The following is an 18030-nucleotide window of genomic DNA, read 5'->3' as shown; positions in this document are numbered from 1 at the left end:
TTTTCACCTGTCGTGGGCTGTTACCACTGTGAGGGCAACGTGCAAGGCGTGCAGTGTATTTGGTGGGTAATGAATCACATTCTGATGTGTTGTTTGTGGTTTATAACCACTATCTAGTAGATAGATCCTTGAAGTAAGGAATAGATCTTTGGACAGGAGTTTAAGATGAGTTCATCTATAATTAGGGTATGAAAAGCTATGATTATCCAGCGTTCGAAAATTTAGTTTGTTTCTAAAGAGTCCAGTAATTGCCAGTTGGATGACCAAATGAAGCAGTTGCAGATAGACCAGTAACTGGTTATACTCCATTACAGTAATTTTCCAGACTTCTAATTTATCTTCAGGGCAAAAGTGAGGCTTGAGATGGTTCCATATTGTAATCTTGGAGTATGGGTTTGAAGGGTGGCACTGTCACACAGTGATGCTTTACAGCATCAACTGTAGGACTGGGATTTGAATCCTGCCACTGTCTGTAAGGAGTTTGTGCGTTCTCCCAGTGACCGCGGGTGTTTTCTCCGTGTGCTCCGGTTTCCTCCCACACTCCAAAGACATACTGCCAGGGTTTGTGAGTTGTGGGCGTGCGATATTGGTGCCAGAAGCATGGCCACACTTGCAGGCTGCCCAGCACAATCCTCGCTGATTTGATTCGTCGCAAATGGCCACATTTCACTATGTTTCAATGTACGTGTGACAAGGGTTCATTTTTCCCTCTTTGTAAGTTACTTCCTGACCCATTACGCTATCGGTGTTCAGGGCAGCAATGAAGTTCCTCTATCTCTGTCTGTCCTTGGCCGTCTTCTCTATTGCGCCCCAGGTGTGGTTCTGGGTCCTCAGTCACACACAAGGATTCTTCATTGCTGTTTCCGTAACAATTTTTTTTTGACCAGTCAGGATTGTTAGCCCTGAGCTTGAACCCCTGACCACTCTAAGTCTGGCCTCAACCCTTTGACTTCTTTAGCATGGCTGTCCCTACCAAGAGCCAAAGCACAAGGCCCTGACTCTCTCTGGTCATTGAGGCACGCAAACCTCCAAACCCTATGACAAGGTAGTGGTCCTTTTGGAGGTTTTCTTTATAAAGCCAGTTGCAATATGCAGTGAATAATGGTTAGTTTGAATTCTTTGTTTCCACCAGGGAATCACACTGGCAAATTTCTCCAAATAGATAGATAGATAGATACTTTATTCATCCCCAAGGGGAAATTCAACATTTTTCCAGTGTCCCATACACTTATTGTAGCAAAACTAATTACATACAGTATTTAACTCAGTATAAATATGATATACATCTAAAATCACCCTCCCAAAAAGCATTAATAAATAGCTTTTAAAAAGTTCTTAAATAGTTTACTAAAGTGCATTGAGTGGTAACTTAAGCTCAGTCCTAACCCCGGCACTTTAACATGTCTTACCCCTGGTGGTTGAATTGTAGAGCTGAATGGCGTTGGGGAGTAATGATCTCTTCATCCTGTCTGAGGGGCATTGCATTGACAGCAACCTGCCGCTGAAGCTGCTTCTCTGTCTCTGGATGGTGCTGTGCAGAGCATGTTCAGGGTTTTCCATGATTGACCATAGCCTACTCAGCGCCCTCCGCTCTGCCACCGATGTCATACTCTCCAGTTCTGTGCCCACGACAGAGCCCGCCTTCCTTACCAGCTTATTAAGACGTGAGGCGTCCCTCTTAATGCTGCCTCTAATGAAAGACATAGTTTGAAAAATACATGTTGCATCTAATCATTGTACATTATTGTACAAAGCACAGCACTGATTTAATAAACACACTGATCATAAACACAACAATCAGAAAGGAGGCATAGGAGCCTGAAGAGAGACTTGATGTTTCAGGAATCACATTCTTCCCCTCTGTCATCAGATTTCTGAAAGGTCCATGCGCACCACGTCATTAATTTGGTCTCTCTTTGCACTTTTTAAAATGTATTTTTCTATTGTAACATAGTAGTGCTAAGTAATGCTGCTGCACAGCAGCTTTCACGGCATAGGTCAGGGATAGTGAAACTTAACAATTGGCTTTATTTGTTGAAACATACAGTGACATGCATCGTTTCACCTCAATGACCAATACAGTCACAATACAGGGGCAAGCTGTAAGTGTTGTCGCGCTTCCAGCACCAACATAGCATGCCCACAACTTACTAACCCTGACCTGTACATTTTTGGAATGTGGGAGGAATACTGAGCTCTCGGAGGAAACCAACACGGTCATGGGGAGAGTGGGCAAACTCCTTGCAGACAGCAGCAGGAATTGAACCCCGTTCTTGCAGCTGGCATTGTGAAATGCTGTGCTAACCACTACACTACCAATCTGAATCATTTGGAGCTGAATTAGTCCATTCTCCTGCCTTCTCCCCATAAGCTTTAATGTTCTTACTAATCAAGAACTTATCAACCTTGCATTGTTCTTCTTGATGAGATATTTCCAGTCAGTCAACAGACTATTAGGCAAAAACAAGCTGCATGTAATACAAACCACTTGACCCTTATCGAACCAGGGCTGAGATTAGATCATAGGCTTATAGTTACTTGTGTCCCTATTACAACGACATAACTTCTACTGGGCTTAGTTACTACTGTTGCAATTTAGAAATAGCTACGGCATTTCCTCCATTTTTCTGTAGTAACTATGAAAGTAATACAGTACGACAATGAATATAAATGTTATATTTAGCTTGCTGGAATTTCATGGAATTTATGGTGACATCACACGCGGGACAGGACAAGCCCTAACAAGGATATACCAGGCAGCCAGGACATCAGTGGATAGGGGCAGTGGGGAGGGAGGTGCTCAAATAATTTTAGGCTAAATGCAAGTTTGTCACTGCAGCCAAAATAATTGGGGCGGCACGGTAGCGTAGCATGTTTAGACTAATGCTATTATAGCACCAGCAACACGGGTTCGATTCCTGCTGCTGCCTGTGAGGAGTTTGTATGTCCTCCCCATGACTGGGTTTCCTCCGGGTGCTCCGGTTCCCTCCCACAGTCCAAAGGCGTACCAGTTGGTAGGTTAATTGGACATTGTAAGTTGTCCTGTGATTAGGCCAGGGTTAAATTGGGGGATTACTGGACCTGCGTGGCTCTAAGGGTCCGAAGGGCCTATTCCGAGCTGTACCTCAATAAATAAGATCGTGGTTAAATTCCTTCCTCTGTCGGTAAGGAGTTTGTACGTTCTCCCCATGACCGTGTGGGTTTCCTCCTGGTGCTCTGGTTTCCTCCCACAGTCCAAAGGCGTACCAGTTGGTAGGTTAATTGGTCACATGGGTGGAATTGTTCAGTGCTGGCTCATTGGGCCAGTGGGCCTGTTACTATGCCATATCTCTAAATAAAAATAAATAAAATATTCCTGCAAATGTGCAGAAAAAAGTTGGGCTTGCTGGACTGACGAATTCCAGCATTTGTATGGAAGCAATCGACTGACTCGTGTTACACACACTCAGTGGCCACTTTATTAGGTACACCGGTTCACCTTGTAAATGGAAGTGTACAATCATCCAATCACGTGGCAGCAATTCGGTCCATAACAGCACGCAGTGATGCTCAGGAGGTTCAGTTGTTGTTCACACCAAACATCAGACTGGGGGAAACATATTGCTTGTCTTTGGTGACAAACCAGATGTCCTCAAGCTCCTAACGAAACAATAATTGGTAACTTGGCTCATTGTTGTGCCATGTACTGAGATACTTTGGAAAAAAGATGTTTTGCATGCTATCGGTAGAGTTCATTTCATTACATCAGGTCATAGAAGGGAAAACAGTAACAGAACAGAGTAGAGTATTACAGTTATGGAGAAAGAACTTTGCAGGTAGACAATAAGGTGCAAATCATAATGAGGTAGATTGTGAGGTCAAGAGTCCATCTTATCGTACAAGGGGACTACTGACTAGTTTTCAGATAGGGGAATAGAAGCTGTTCTTGAGCCTGGTGGTAGAGTGTTCAGGCTTGTGCCCGAGTGGAGGGGTTGGGTCACATGTAGAAGAGAGACTGTCTGGGGTGGGTGGTGTCTTTGATTACATAGGTTGCTTTACCCAAGCAGTGAGAAGCACAGACAGAGTCCATGTGGGGGAAAGCTGATTTCCGTGATGTGTTGAGTTATGCCCATAACTCTCCGCAGTCTGTTGCGGTCTCGGGCAGAGCAGTTGCCTCACCAAGCTGTGATGCACCTGGAAAGGAAGCTTTCTCAGGTGCATTGATTTTAAAATGGGTTTATTCCAAATTTCTTCAGCTTCCTGAGGAGGCAGCGGTGCTGGTATTCTTCTTTGGCTTCTCATTGCAAGCTGCGTCACCACTGCAAGGCAATCAACCACGTCTGTATGTTGGGGTCTCTCTTCCACCCATCAGATATTTATCCGGAGCAATGTGTATGCAGAATCCTTGGCATTGTCAGTGATCCCTCCCACCCATCCAATAATCTCTTTGTCCCACTATCATCGGGCAGGAGGTACTGTAGCATTAGGACAAGGACTTTTAGGAAGGGAAACAGCTTCTACCCCCAGGTTGAGAGAATACTGAACTGCCTGCAACCAATCTGCTCTCATTATTCATGAAGCTCCAGTGGTATTACACTGTTCAGATTTTAATTTGTGTTGTAAATGCTCCTCATTTGCTAGTGCTAATATTACTTTATGGGTGAGTTATATGTACTGTCCTGGGCATCCTGGTCCGCAGGACCATGGTTTTGTTTGATGGTTTACACATGTATAGTCAAATGACAATAAATTGAATTTGAGATTGAGAGGAGTTTTGATGGGTGTACAAAATTGAGGGGTTTGGATAGGGTAAATATAAGCAGGCTTTTTCACTGAGGCTGAGTGAGACTAGAACTAGAGGTCATGGGTTAAAGATGAAATGTTTAAGGGGAACTACTTCACTCAGAGGATGATGTGTGTGTGTGTGTGTGTGTGTGTGTGTGTGTAACAAGTTGCCAGCGGAGGTCGTAGATGCAGGTTCAATTTCAACATTTAAGAGAAATCTATATGGGTACATGGATGGGAGGGGTTTGGAGGGCTATGGTACTGGTACAGGTTAATGAGACTAGGCAGATTAAGAGTTTGGCATGGAGTCGATCTTACAGGATGATCACAACCTTGTTGTAAGGTTTGGAGGCTTGCCTGCCTTAATGACCCAAAGAGCTACGTTGGCTGGAGTCAGGGCCTTGTACTGTGTCTCTTGGTAGGGTCCCCCATGCCGAACAGGTCAAATTGTAGAGCCCTGACTAAGAATGGTCCAGCAGTCCTCCAGGTTTGGGGATTCTGCTCAAACCAAATAATCCTGACTGGTCAAAAGAAAATTGTTATGGAAACAGCAATGAAGAAAGCCTTCATTGCTGCCCTAAATGCCAGTGGCATAATAGGCAGTAAGAATGTAGCATGGACTAGATGGACTGAAGGGCCTGTTGCTGTGCTGTAGTGTTCTACGACTGTGACTCTTATGGCTGTGTCTTACTTTCTATTTGTTGAAACAGGTTTAGTTACACAACTCTAATCATGTCTGTAATGATATTTGGATAGGTTAAGTGAAAAAGCAAAATTTGGCAGATGGAATCTGAGGTTTCCTCCCATGCCATGAAGTACCAGTTGGCAGGAAATTGCTTTTGGTGCATAGGTGCGTGATTAAAATCTTGGGAGTAGTTAATGGGAAGAATTGAAACTGAAGGGTTGTGTCATGTATCATACAGCACAGATTCAGTAATACAAGGGTTTCCTGGTATATGGATGACCTGACTTGCAGGATCCAGCTTTATGCAGATGCTCCCATACGCCTGTAATGTATATTTAATATTTGACAGTTCTCCCTAGCGACTGGAAACACGATCTCCAGTCAGTGGCCACTCTGTTAGGTATGCCTGCTTGTTAATGTAAATACCTAAGCAGCCAATCACGCGCCTGCAGTTCAATGCATAAAAGCACGCAAACATGGTCAAGAGGTTCAATTGTTGTTCAGACCAAGCATCAGAATGGGGAAGAAATATGATCTAAGTGACCTTGACCGTGGAATGATTGTTGGTGCCAGGTGGGGTGGTTTGAGTATTCTAGAACCACAGAGATTCACACACAACATTCTCGAGGGTTGACAGAATGGTGCAGGGGAAGAGGTCTAATAAGCAGCAGTTCTTTGGGCAAAGACACCTTTTTTGTAGAGACAGAGAATGGCCAGACTGGGCAGCTATAGAAAATGAATGTTTTTGACTTGTGTAGCAACTACTCGGGAACATAAACTGGGGGATGCCTGGATAATGAGGGGAAGTGTGATGTTGCTGAATTTAGGAGAAAGAACTGAATATTGCTCAAATGGAAAGGAACTACAAAGGGATCAGTTCAAGAAACAGAGTTCGCTCAAAAACAAGACATAAAACTGCCCATAAGTTACAAAGGAAGAAGTGTTTAAAAAAATGTAGCAGTGTGGTAGTGTTCATGGACCATTCAGAAATCTGATGATGGAAGAGAAGATGCTGTTTCTGAAAGGTTGAGAATGTCTCTTCAGGCTCCTGTACGTCCTTCCCTTGAGGCATCACCTTTTGAAGATGTTCTTGACGGTGGGGAGGCTGGTGCCCATCATAGAGAGGGCTGAGTCTATAGTCTTCTACGTCCTATTGTGCTTGCCAGCCTGTGAAGCACTTCAGGTCCAGGGTGACATTGTCCATACATCAGGTTAACGCAAAACATCCCATTGCATTAGTTCAAAAAACTGAATTGTTTGTCCTTTCTGTTATGGCTGATATTTATCCATTGAGTTGGGATCTTTCCCTGTTCCTCATGTTACAAAACTGGTTGTATTTCAAAAGTACTTTAGGATATCTTAAGTTTCGGAAAAACACTATAGAAATGCAAGTCCTTTTCCAAGCCATTGGTGTTCAATAAAACAGATTAATACAGAATCCTAAAATATGTCAATTAACTCAAAGGATGTAGTTCAATAAATGCAAATGAAGCTTGTTTAGATGGGCATCTTGGCATGGACAAGATGGGCTGAGTGGTTGTTTCCATTTTCAAAGTTTGAAGTACATTTTATGTCTGTAAAGTTTTGTGTTACCCTGACTCCTGTTAAATAGATTACCTACTCATTACCTAATGGGTGGCAGAGAGGAGATGTGTCTCTTCCAAAGGAGGTACAAGGCGCTCCTTCCCTCCGCTAGCCTGCAGGTCACCCTTGGGCAAGTTGCAGGTCCTCTTTAGCCCCTGACCAGGGTCATGTGAGACCATGGGAGCAAGTGGTGGATGGTTGTATGAGCAGCCGGTACATATCACAAGTCCTGGTTATCTGACCACTGACACCAGGCAGACAATCTCTGGAGTATTGATAATGCCTGGGGTCACCCGTCTTGTAAAGACACTGCCCAGAAGAAGGCAATGGCAAACCACTTCTGTAAAAGAAAGTAATTTGCCAAGAACAATCATTTGGTCATGGATTAGACCATGATCGCCCATATCAGACAACACAGCTCACAGTGAGTGAACAAACTCATTACCTGGGTATACTGGTATGTCTTGCTCCTTGTAGTATTGCTCCCATGTCTTTGACATTACAATTGTACTTTGAACAGTCCCTTATTAAGTACTTTGGCACATCTTGAAAGTTTATTATTTCTGGATTTTTTCCCTTCAGTGGTATATAACAATATGCTACTAATCTAACACTTAAATATCTTAACATAATGGGCTCTGGGTGCAGTTTTCCCACATGTTTGGATGCTGATACTTGTCCAATCTTCCAGTGGTAAATTTGGTTTGTTACTGTCATGTTTGGCAAGGTACAGTGAAGAACGTTACTCTCTCTCCCATCCGCACCAATCATCGACACGTTGAGGTCAGAAGGAAGAGCAATGCAGAGTAAAGCATAGCAGCTACAGAGAAAGTGCAGGGCAGGCCGGTAATAAGGTGTCAGGTCATGATGAAGTAGGCTGAGGTCATGAGTCCATCTTATCATACCAGGGCATGGGATTCTGACATTTTTATGCCATTGTTAACGGAGGGTGTGTGAGCCCAGGCTGGGAACCCCTACATTAGGGAATCATTCAGTAGTCTTACAACAGCAAGGTGGAAGCTGACCTTGAGCCTGGTGGCACGTGCTCTCAGCTTTTGTATCTTCTACCTGAGGGAAAGGGGAGGAGAGAGAGTATCTGTGGCTGGGGTCAGTGATTACGCTGGCTGCTTTACTGAGGCGGTGAGTCCATGGAGGGGAGGCTGGTTTTGTGGTGTGCTGAGCTGCTTACGGGCAGAGTGTTGTCACACAAGCCGTGATGCACTGGACAGGGTGTCCTCTGTTCTATGTCAGTCCAAACTGGGAAAATTCAGTGGAGCTTTCTGTCATCCGAGGAAGCAGAGCTGCTGGTGCACTTTCTTGGAGTGGTCCAGCTTTTAAAATTCCTTGTTCCTTGCTTATACCTGATTTAACCAAATAAAGTTTGAACTCTTGCTTATTTCCTTCCAGTGGGAAGTGGTTATAATTTAAGGCCAATGTGTTTTGTATCTTTCAAGCATTAAGCAATTTTTGGACAATGTAAGCCTTTTTGAAATACTTAACACGAAATTCTGCAGATTCTGGAAATCTTCAGTAGCATACCCAAAATACTGGGGCTCTCCTTCAGTCCTTTACCTCTTCCACCTATCCCCACTCAGCTTCTTATTTCATTCCTCCCCCTACCTTCCACCAACCTACCTTCACCCTCACCTGCCAGCTTGAACTCCTTCCCCTCCCACCCCCCAACCTACCTATTCTGGTTTCTGCCCCCTTTTTTTCTAGTCCTGATGAAGGGTTGCGGGCCAAAGCATCCACTGTTAATACAGCTGCCCGGCTTGCTGAGTTCCTCCAGCATTTTGTTTGTTGCTTGGTGAAGTTCTGCTCAGCTAACCAGCTTCCAAATACTGTAATCCTCTTCCTTTAACCTCCGTGTCTTTCCAACATTTCTTCAGGTCTCCCTCTTCATGATTCTGACTTGTGCTTCCCACAGGATGCCTTGTTGCTTTAAAAAAAAGTAAAAGTAAATTAAAGTACATATTGTAGTTGTAATCCGATTCCACCCTGAGATTCATTTTCCTGCAGGGATTTACAGGAAAATAAAGAAATACAATAGAATTTATGAAAAAATATACATAAAGGCTGACAAACAACCAATGTGCAAAAGAAGGTGAACTGTAGAAATACAAATACATACTAATACTGAGATCATAAATTGTAGAGTCCTTGGAAGTGAGTCTGAAGTTTGTGAAATAAGTTCACTGTTGAGGTGGGTGAAGTTATCCATGCTGGTTCAGGAGTCTAATGGTTGAGGGGTAATAACTGTTCCTGAACTTGGTGATGTGGGACCTGATGGTTGAGGGGTAATAACTGTTCCTGAACCTGGTGGTGTGGGACCTGATGGTTGAGGGGTAATAACTGTTCCTGAACTTGGTGATGTGGGACCTGATGGTTGAGGGGTAATAACTGTTCCTGAACCTGGTGGTGTGGGACCTGATGGTTGAGGGGTAATAACTGTTCCTGAACCTGGTGGTGTGGGACCTGATGGTTGAGGGGTAATAACTGTTCCTGAACCTGGTGGTGTGGGACCTGATGGTTGAGGGGTAATAACTGTTCCTGAACCTGGTGGTGTGGGACCTGATGGTTGAAGGGTAATAACTGTTCCTGAACCTGGTGGTGTGGGACCTGATGGTTGAGGGGTAATAACTGTTCCTGAACCTGGTGGTGTGGGACCTGATGGTTGAGGGGTAATAACTGTTCCTGAACCTGGTGTTGTGGGATCTGATGGTTGAGGAGTAATAACTGTTCCTGAACCTGGTGGTGTGGGACCTGAGGGTTGAGGGGTAATAACTGTTCCTGAACCTGGTGGTGTAGGACTTCAGGCTCCTGTCTGTTAATAGTAACAAGAATGCTCTGTAAGTGTAGATTGTTGTTTACACAAATATCTGCTGTAAAAGAGCAGATACTTGTGCACTGTATTGTGTCCTGATGAAGGGTTTCAGCCTGAAATGTTGACTCTTTATTGCTTTCCATGAATGCTGCTTGACCTGCTGAGTTTCTCCAGCATTTTGTGTGTTACCCTTAAACTGAACAGTTACATCTCTCACTTGCTGGATTTTCAGGAACGCAGCCTGTCGTCTCCTGAATGGAGTTTAAAGACGGCTCATGAGATGAAAAGGAGTATTCTGGTGCCCTGTGTTTTTAATAGTTTTAAATTCCAAATGAAAATATAAATTGTCATAGCTCGAAATATATTTACGCTACGTGGTTTAAAATACATGTTGTGGCTGGCAGCCTGCACTGTCCCTCCTGGTGATTGACTGCAGCTCCCACGTGATATTGTTACTGAATCTCGTTGCAGATGTAGAGTGAAGTGCTTTGATAGGGAACTGTGAGCAAGTGGTCACCATCGTGCTGCTTCATGATGGAGGACCTTAAACTGCCTTACCAGTGATGATACAATCTACGCACTGTGCTGCCGATAACTTGAACAAAATGCTGGAGGAACTCAGTAGGTCAGGCAGCGGCTATGGAGGGAAAGAAGCATCAAACGTTTGGTGCTGAGACCCTTCGTTGGGGCTGGAAAGGATGGGGTGTGGAGGTGGGGGTGTGAGGGGGAAGGAGTTGAGGCTGGCAGGTGATAAGTGAAGCCAGGTCAGGGGGAGGGATGAAGTGAGAAGCTGGGTGGTGAGAGATGGAAGACTGCAGAAGGAATCTGATGGGAGAGGAGAGAGGGAAGGGGGAGGGGAACCAGGGTGACATGATAGGGAGCTGAGAAGAGAAGGGATAAGTGGGAAGCTTGAATGGAAAAAAGGGAGAAGGAGAGGGAGGAAAAATTACCGTAAGTTAGAGAAATCGATGTTCATGCCATCTGATTGGAGGGGGAAGATAGGTGGGTAGAAGAAATGAAAGGGTAGGCTATTTTCTAAATGGAGAGAAAATATAAAAAAAATTGAGGTGCAAAGGGACTTGGGAGACCTTGTGCAGGATCTCCTAAAGGTTAATTTGCAGGTTGAGTCTGTGGTGAGGAAGGCAAATGCAATGTTAGCATTCATTTCAAGAGGACAAGAACATAAAAGCAAGGATGTAATGTTGAGGCTTTATAAAGTGCTGGTGAGGCCTGACTGGGAGTATTGCGAGCAGGTTTGGACCCCTTATCTAATGAAGGATGTACTGAAACTGGAGAGGGTTCAAAGGTCCACAAAAAGGATTCCAGGATTGATTGTCGTATGGAGAGCATTTGATGGCTCTGGGCCTCTATTCACTAGAATTCAGAAGAATGAGGGGTGACCTCATTGAAAGCTATCAAATTGTGAAAGGCTTTGATGGAGTGGATTTGGAGAGGATATTTCCTGTGGTGGGGGACTTTCAGACCAGAGAACACAGCCTCAGAATAGAGGGGTGTCCTTTTTGAACAAAGATGAGGAATTTCTTCAGCCAGAGAGTGGTGAATCTGTGGAATTCTTTGCCACAGGAGTTGTGGAGGCAAAGTCTTTATGCATATTTAAGGCAGAGGTTGATAGATTCTTGATTGGTCAGGGGAAGAAGGGGTATGGGGAGAAGGCAGGAGATTGGGGCTGAGAGGAAAAATGGATCAGCTGTGATGAAGTGGTGGAGCAGACTTGATGGGCCAAATGACCTGTTTCTGTTCCTATGTCTTATGGTCTTATGGGTGGGGGAGTGGGCATGTCACCTTCCTGCTTGTAATACTACTTTTACCCCCAACTCCTTATTCAATCTTCTTTCTCAAAACATACAAAAGCTGGATGAACTCAGCAGGTCAGGCAACATCCGTTGTCAATGGATGCTGCCCGACCTGCTGAGTTCATCCAGCTTTTGTACGTGTTGATTTGACCACAGCATCTGCAGTGTACTTTGTGTTATCAATCTTCTTTCTCCCTGCCTTTCCATTCCTGATTAAGAGTTTCGGCTCAAAATATTTATTCACCTTCATTGATGCTGCCTGACCTGCTGAGTCCCTCCAGTGTTTTGTGTTTATTTCTCTGGATTTCCAGTATCTGCATAAGACTTGGGAGCAGGATTAGGCCATTTGGCCCATCGAGTCTGCCCCACCATTCCATCATGACTAATTATCCCTCTCGACCCCATTCTCCCGCTTCCCTTTTTTGATGCCCTTTCTAAACAACCTCTGCTTTAAGCCTAAAGATCTGCAGAATCCCGTGTTTATGTGCTCCTGCTAACTTGGTGGGTCGCTCGTTTGGTGAGGCAACCGTGTTCAAAGGTCATCCAGAGGCCTTTCTGAATCTGACACTTCTGAATCTCCCTGCTGGAAGTGACTATTTCTAGAATCCTGCAAAGCATGCCTTGATGCTTCTTTGCCTTCGATGATGATAGCTCGATACCCCATTACTCAGAGGCTGTGCATGCACTGAATTATTATTAGCTGTACCTTGCAGACGTCTCTCGGAGGGTTGCAAGGTCAGTAATGCAGGAGTTGGGTGATATCATGGCCTGTTTACTGTGATCTGGCTGTGATATTTTGGTGCCAAGATGAAAGTTTGACTTAAGCTTGGCACATGTTGCTGGGGTGTGCACTACTTCACTGCAGAAGCCCCGTGATCTCTGGCTGCACTTGCTCTTGTTCGGAAGGGCTGGAATCGAACGAGCTGGCACCCAAGGGCTCTGTGCAGGGGAAAGGAGGAAGAAGTGCTTTGTTTTAATCCCTGGGCTGCAGTCTGTGATTTCTGAAACACAGCTCAAAATACTCCGAACAAGAGTCCCTCCTGGGAAGTAATGAAGTCTGACGATGACTCAGAAGATGAAGAGAATTTAGTACAATGCACATGTAGGGTTGTGGACTGGAAGCATGCAATCGTTCTGAGGTTGTAGAACAGCGCTCAGAGCCTGCAAACCCTGCGACGTTGCTGTATCTAGCCCTGGTCTGCACCGTGCCAGTTGTAGAGTTGATTTATAGCGAGCTGCATTTGCAAGCACAGACCTGTCCAGCTCCAGAAGCATTCTCGACCAGCATGAAGCACTGGTTTTCCTGTGCCTCCGTGCCCTCTGTAGGTAACTTTCACCAGAACTCTCTTTAGTTTAATTTAGTACTTGGGGAGTTTGCATGCGTATGTGTTGCATGGTTTGACTCTGATCACGTCTGCAGTTACAAAGTTGTAATTAGTATTGTAACACTGGCTTTCCCTGCAGCAGAGTTCGGTGTCTTTGGAAAAAGGGATGACCGAGTTTTCTGATGGCTGCGGAATATAGATATCCATATTGATCCAAGGTAGTTCTGCAGGCTTTAATAATAGATGCGTGGGAGTGAATGGATAGGCTGTAATCTCATTGAGTCAATGATGTCATTCAGCTGCAGGGCCAATGCTTCGAGCGACTTCTAAACACTGGCCCTTCTCCAAAAACAAAACATTTATTTCAGCCTTGTTGATTGTAGCTTTTGGCTTATTATCATCGGGGCTTGTTACTGCTGCTCTGGGATATTTGCAACCTGGTAAATTAGTTTCCAACACAGTTGAGCAAGTACTTGAGTATGTTTAATTATTTACCTTTTATTTAGAGATACAGAGCAGAACTGGCCCTTCTGGCCCAACAAGTTGCACTGCCCAGCAACCCACCTATTCAACACCAGCCTAATCTCAGAGCAATCTCTATGGCCAATTGATCTACCAACCAGTAGTACATCTTTGAACCGTGAGAGGAAACCAGAGTACCCTGGATGAAACCCACGTGATTCACCGGGAGAATGTTCAAAATCTACAGGGACGGTGCTGGAATTAAACTCTGAACTCCGGGATGCTCTGAGCTGTAATCGTGTTACGCTAACCACTGCACTACCGTGGCGCCTTACAATGTTACAAATGACAAAAACAGTCACTGAAGTGTTTTCGTATCCTTATAATGATGTTTTGATAAAGTACATTCTAAAATCATCTACTGACCCTTGTAATCGTCTGTAAGGAGGGACCAGACTGTTATTCTTTCCTCCATTTTATGTGTAGGGATGGTATGTGACAGGGCTCAAGCAGAGCTAATTTTAAACATGTCCTTTCCCTAACCCCTCTGCTTCTGCATCACCTCCCTTAAAACTTGTCACCCTGACCTTGCTCATCAGCACTAGTAACTTTGTCTTTTGATGATAAAGATTAGCTTTATTTGTCAGAGGTACAGTGAAACATCAGAACAGACAGTGAAATGTGTTGTTCGTGCCATCACTTGTGATGTGTTGGGGGGTGTGAGCGTGCAAGTGTCTCCACACGTCTGGTACTGATGTGGCATACTCACAATTTACGAACCTCTCTTCCGCCCCCCCCCCCGCCCCCCCAGCCTGTATACCTTTGGAAGGTGGGATGACTGCAGGGCACCCGGAGGTAACCCATGGGAATAATGTACAGATTCCCTACAGACAGCGGCAGGAATTGAACCCAGCTCGCTAGGGCTGAGGTAAAGCTTGGTGCTAACCACTACGCTATTGTGCCACCCAACCCGTTCCTTTGTTTATCCAACCCAGACTTGTTGAAATGCAGACGGCATGCTAGCTTAGCTACCATGGATTTTTGTCAATTATATTTTTCCTGTAAGTGCCCACAAGAAAATGAATCTGTGTAGTATATGGTGACATATGCGTATTTTGATAATAACTTTACTTTGAACTTTGGAATTGCAATGTAGATGGTTCATAGAGTCATAGAACACTACAGCGTAGAAACAGGCCCTTTGGCCCATCTAATCCATTCCGAACTATTAATTTGCTTTGTCCCATCGACAAGTACCTGGACTATACCCCTCCCATTTGTACACCTATCCGAACTCCTCTCAAATGTTGGACTTGAGCTGGTATGCACCACTTGCACTGACAGCTCGTTGCACATTCTTATCGCTATCTGAGTGAAGTTCCCCTTGGTGGGATTGTATTCGGTGAGAGACAAGTACAGCTCATGGGGCTGATGCCTCCAGTTCGGAGACTGAGTTTCATTCCTGACCTTCCCCACTGCTATCTGTGTGGAGTTCGCACGATGATCACGTGGATGCTCCAGTTCCTTCCCACATCTCACAAATATGGGGGTTGGTGGGTTATTTGTACCGGTAGTGATGTGCTCACAGTAATTCACAGGGAAGGTTAAAGGGGGAGTTAAACAGGAACAGACTAGTCCACCTATAGAGTCATAGAGGACTGCAGCACAGATAACAAACTCTTTGGCCCATCTAGTCGAACACCAAAGTGTTATTTTGCCTGGTCCAATTGAGCTGCACCCAGTCCATAGCCCTCCATACCCCTCCCATCCATGTAATTATCCAAACTTCTCTTAAACACTGCAATCAAACCTGCATCCAGCACTTCCGCTGGCAGCTCGTTCCACCCTCTGAGTGAAGACGTTTCCCCTCAGGTTCACCTTAAATATTTCACCTTTCACTCTTATCCTCTAGTTTTGGTCTCATTCAACCTCAATGGATGGACCTGCCTGCACTTACCCTCTCTATACCACTCATAATTTTCAAAATGAGGGTTGACAGAGCAAATGACTGCACTTTGGTGGTCTATCTAAAGAGAACTGAATCTCAAGCTGCTCTGCTGAAAACGTCCCTGTTAAAATCTAGCTCACAGTAAGTGTGAGCACCTGTTGTTTTGGTACAGCGGGTTTCATATTCTTTCCCTCCCTGTAATTAAACTCTGTCTCAGGATGTTCTATCTGTTGGATGGAACGATGTATTGTGGTTAAATTGCAGAGCAAACGAAAGGCTGAATGGCCTCCTGGTCATGTGACAGGCTGCATACTTTATCCCCCCATCCCCCACCCTTCATCTTCTAAATCCAAGTCATTTGTAAAAATCACAAAGAGCAGGGGTCCCAGAACAGATCCACTGGTCACTGACCTCCATGCAAATTACACCCCATATATCAGCCAAAAAAATCGATTGTTTATCTCTTTCCATAGATGCTGCCTGAACCTGTTGCGTTCCTCAGCAGTGTGTGTGTGTGTTTGTTGCTCTGGATTTTCTAGCATCCACAGAATCTCTTCTTGTTCTTATTTTCGTCGGATGGTATCAACGCCTTAAAATTTGTGCCTTCACGTAGCTGTGCTTGCATCCGGACTGATGACTGAAACCAAACCCGCTGTCGGGAGGGTTGCTGGGTATAGAAAAGAGAGGCAGCACTTGATAATTACGGGGTTGAGCTGGAGGCTTTTGCACATTAGTGAAGCTAGCAACAGTAAAACTATCATTACACTGTGCAACAGCTGCTGCAGGGTAGGAGTTCTGCTTGGCTTAAAGCTCGCTTTTTAATTGGACTTGGCATCTGTCTGATTGGTAAGATGAAGGAGTGCCGGAAAGGACAATGGTGTTTGGGCGTTAGGCATTATAATAGAAAATAAATTAAGAGTGGAATTTTAGAGAATGCCTTACTACGTACTCGCTGCGAGGAGGTTCAGGAGCCATAGGTCCCACACCACAAATTTCAGGAACAGCTAATAACCCTTCAGTTATCAGGCTCCTCCTAATGGCAGTGTCACCTCAGTTCCGAACAAATTTCACAGCCTATTGACTAATGCTGAAGGACTAGTCAATCCTAGTAATGCTGAACAACTCCTGCTTTCAGTACTATTTATTTACTACTTTGTTCTTTATTTGCAAGTTTGTTGTTCTTTGCACATTGTCAGTTTTTGTGTGCAATTTTTCATTGATTCTGTTGTATTTCTCTGTTTTACTGAGGATGCCTGCAAGAAATCAAATCTATAGTGTTATACATGTACTTTGATAATAAACTTACTTTGAATAAGCAGTTGATGTTTCGGGCTGAGATACTTCACCAGGACAGATCTTGTGTTGCTCAAGATTTGCAGCACCTGCAGAATCGCTTGTATTTGTTCTTAAAAGTACCTGATCTTTAGCCTGAAGTCGTCAGAAATTATAGTTCTGTAGTGCTGGTGTTTCACACATCCCTGGTTTCCCTTGGCGTTCCTGAATCCCATCATCCCACTCTCCTTTAACACGCTCCTTAATGGGTTCGGCCTCAGTTCGTATGGCAAGGCAGTGTGGCAGCGAAAGCATTTTACAGCATCACCTGTACGATCAGGGCTCAGTTCCTGCTGATGTCTGTAAGGTGTTTGTACGTTCTCCTTGTGACCACATGGGTTTCCTCCAGGTGCTCCAGTTTCCTCCCACAATCCAAAGACGTACAAGTCAGGGTTCGTAAGATTTGATCATGAAATGTTGGTGCTGGAAGCATGGTGACATTTATCCCACTCCCTGAACCCCAAGCACATCCTTGGACTGTGTTGGTTATTGATGCAAACAATGTATTTCACTGTGTGATACGGTACTTATCATAACTGTACGTTATGATATGCCACTGTATATGTGACAATTAAAGCTACTCTCATTTTGAGCCCAGCTTTGTGCAGATAGGTGTCAACTTGTATCTGTCAGTTGTTTCTATGAAGTATGCCAGGATGTTCTCTTGAATGAAATTTGCAGGTCACTCTGACTTGGCAGGTTTGCAAGATGACTGAAAGGTTTGCTTCCTGACCAGCACATTGCTGACACACTCATCTCAGACTGAGTTTCAAGGCTTCCTGCTGATGTCTGGACTTCTGCTTCTCATTTTTCACGTTCAGGCATCTCTGGAGAGACCAGGATACAGTGTCCATTCTCGTGTTGGTGCCAAGCTGCACCCTGTATAACATGAGTACTCCCTCACTGTTCTGGAAGGGAATTACTGCTGGTGGTTCCATTGATAATGAAAATAGGCTCAGCCTGTATATTGTCAAATTCTCACAGACCATGTACAACTTATTCCTGGATGTTATGTTGCTGAGCAGAGAGTGGTAGTGAAGTTATGTTGCCCTTCTCTGTGGTGGAAGATCCCTTTGTTTATCGAGGAACCTCACCATCCAGACCATGCTCTCTTCTCCTTTCTCCTAACTACCATCAGGAAAGAGCTACAGGAGCCTTAGGTCCCACATCACCAGGTTCAGGAATAGTTACTACCCTACAACCATCAGGTCCCACACCACCAGGTTCAGGAACAGTTATTACCCCTCAACCATCAGGTCCCACACCACCAGGTTCAGGAACAGTTATTACCC

At 44.6% G+C, this 18030-nt stretch overlaps 1 protein-coding gene across 3 annotated transcripts in view; it reads left to right on the top strand.

Moving 5' to 3' along the window:
• Window positions 1-18030, top strand: part of uacaa (uveal autoantigen with coiled-coil domains and ankyrin repeats a) — a 186700-nt gene that overhangs the window by 77497 nt on the left and 91173 nt on the right. The window lies entirely within an intron of this gene.

The sequence above is a fragment of the Hypanus sabinus genome, chromosome 28 (assembly GCF_030144855.1).
Source record: "Hypanus sabinus isolate sHypSab1 chromosome 28, sHypSab1.hap1, whole genome shotgun sequence".
Classification (NCBI taxonomy): Eukaryota; Metazoa; Chordata; class Chondrichthyes; order Myliobatiformes; family Dasyatidae; genus Hypanus; species Hypanus sabinus.
This window is presented reverse-complemented; position numbering and strand designations above follow the sequence as displayed.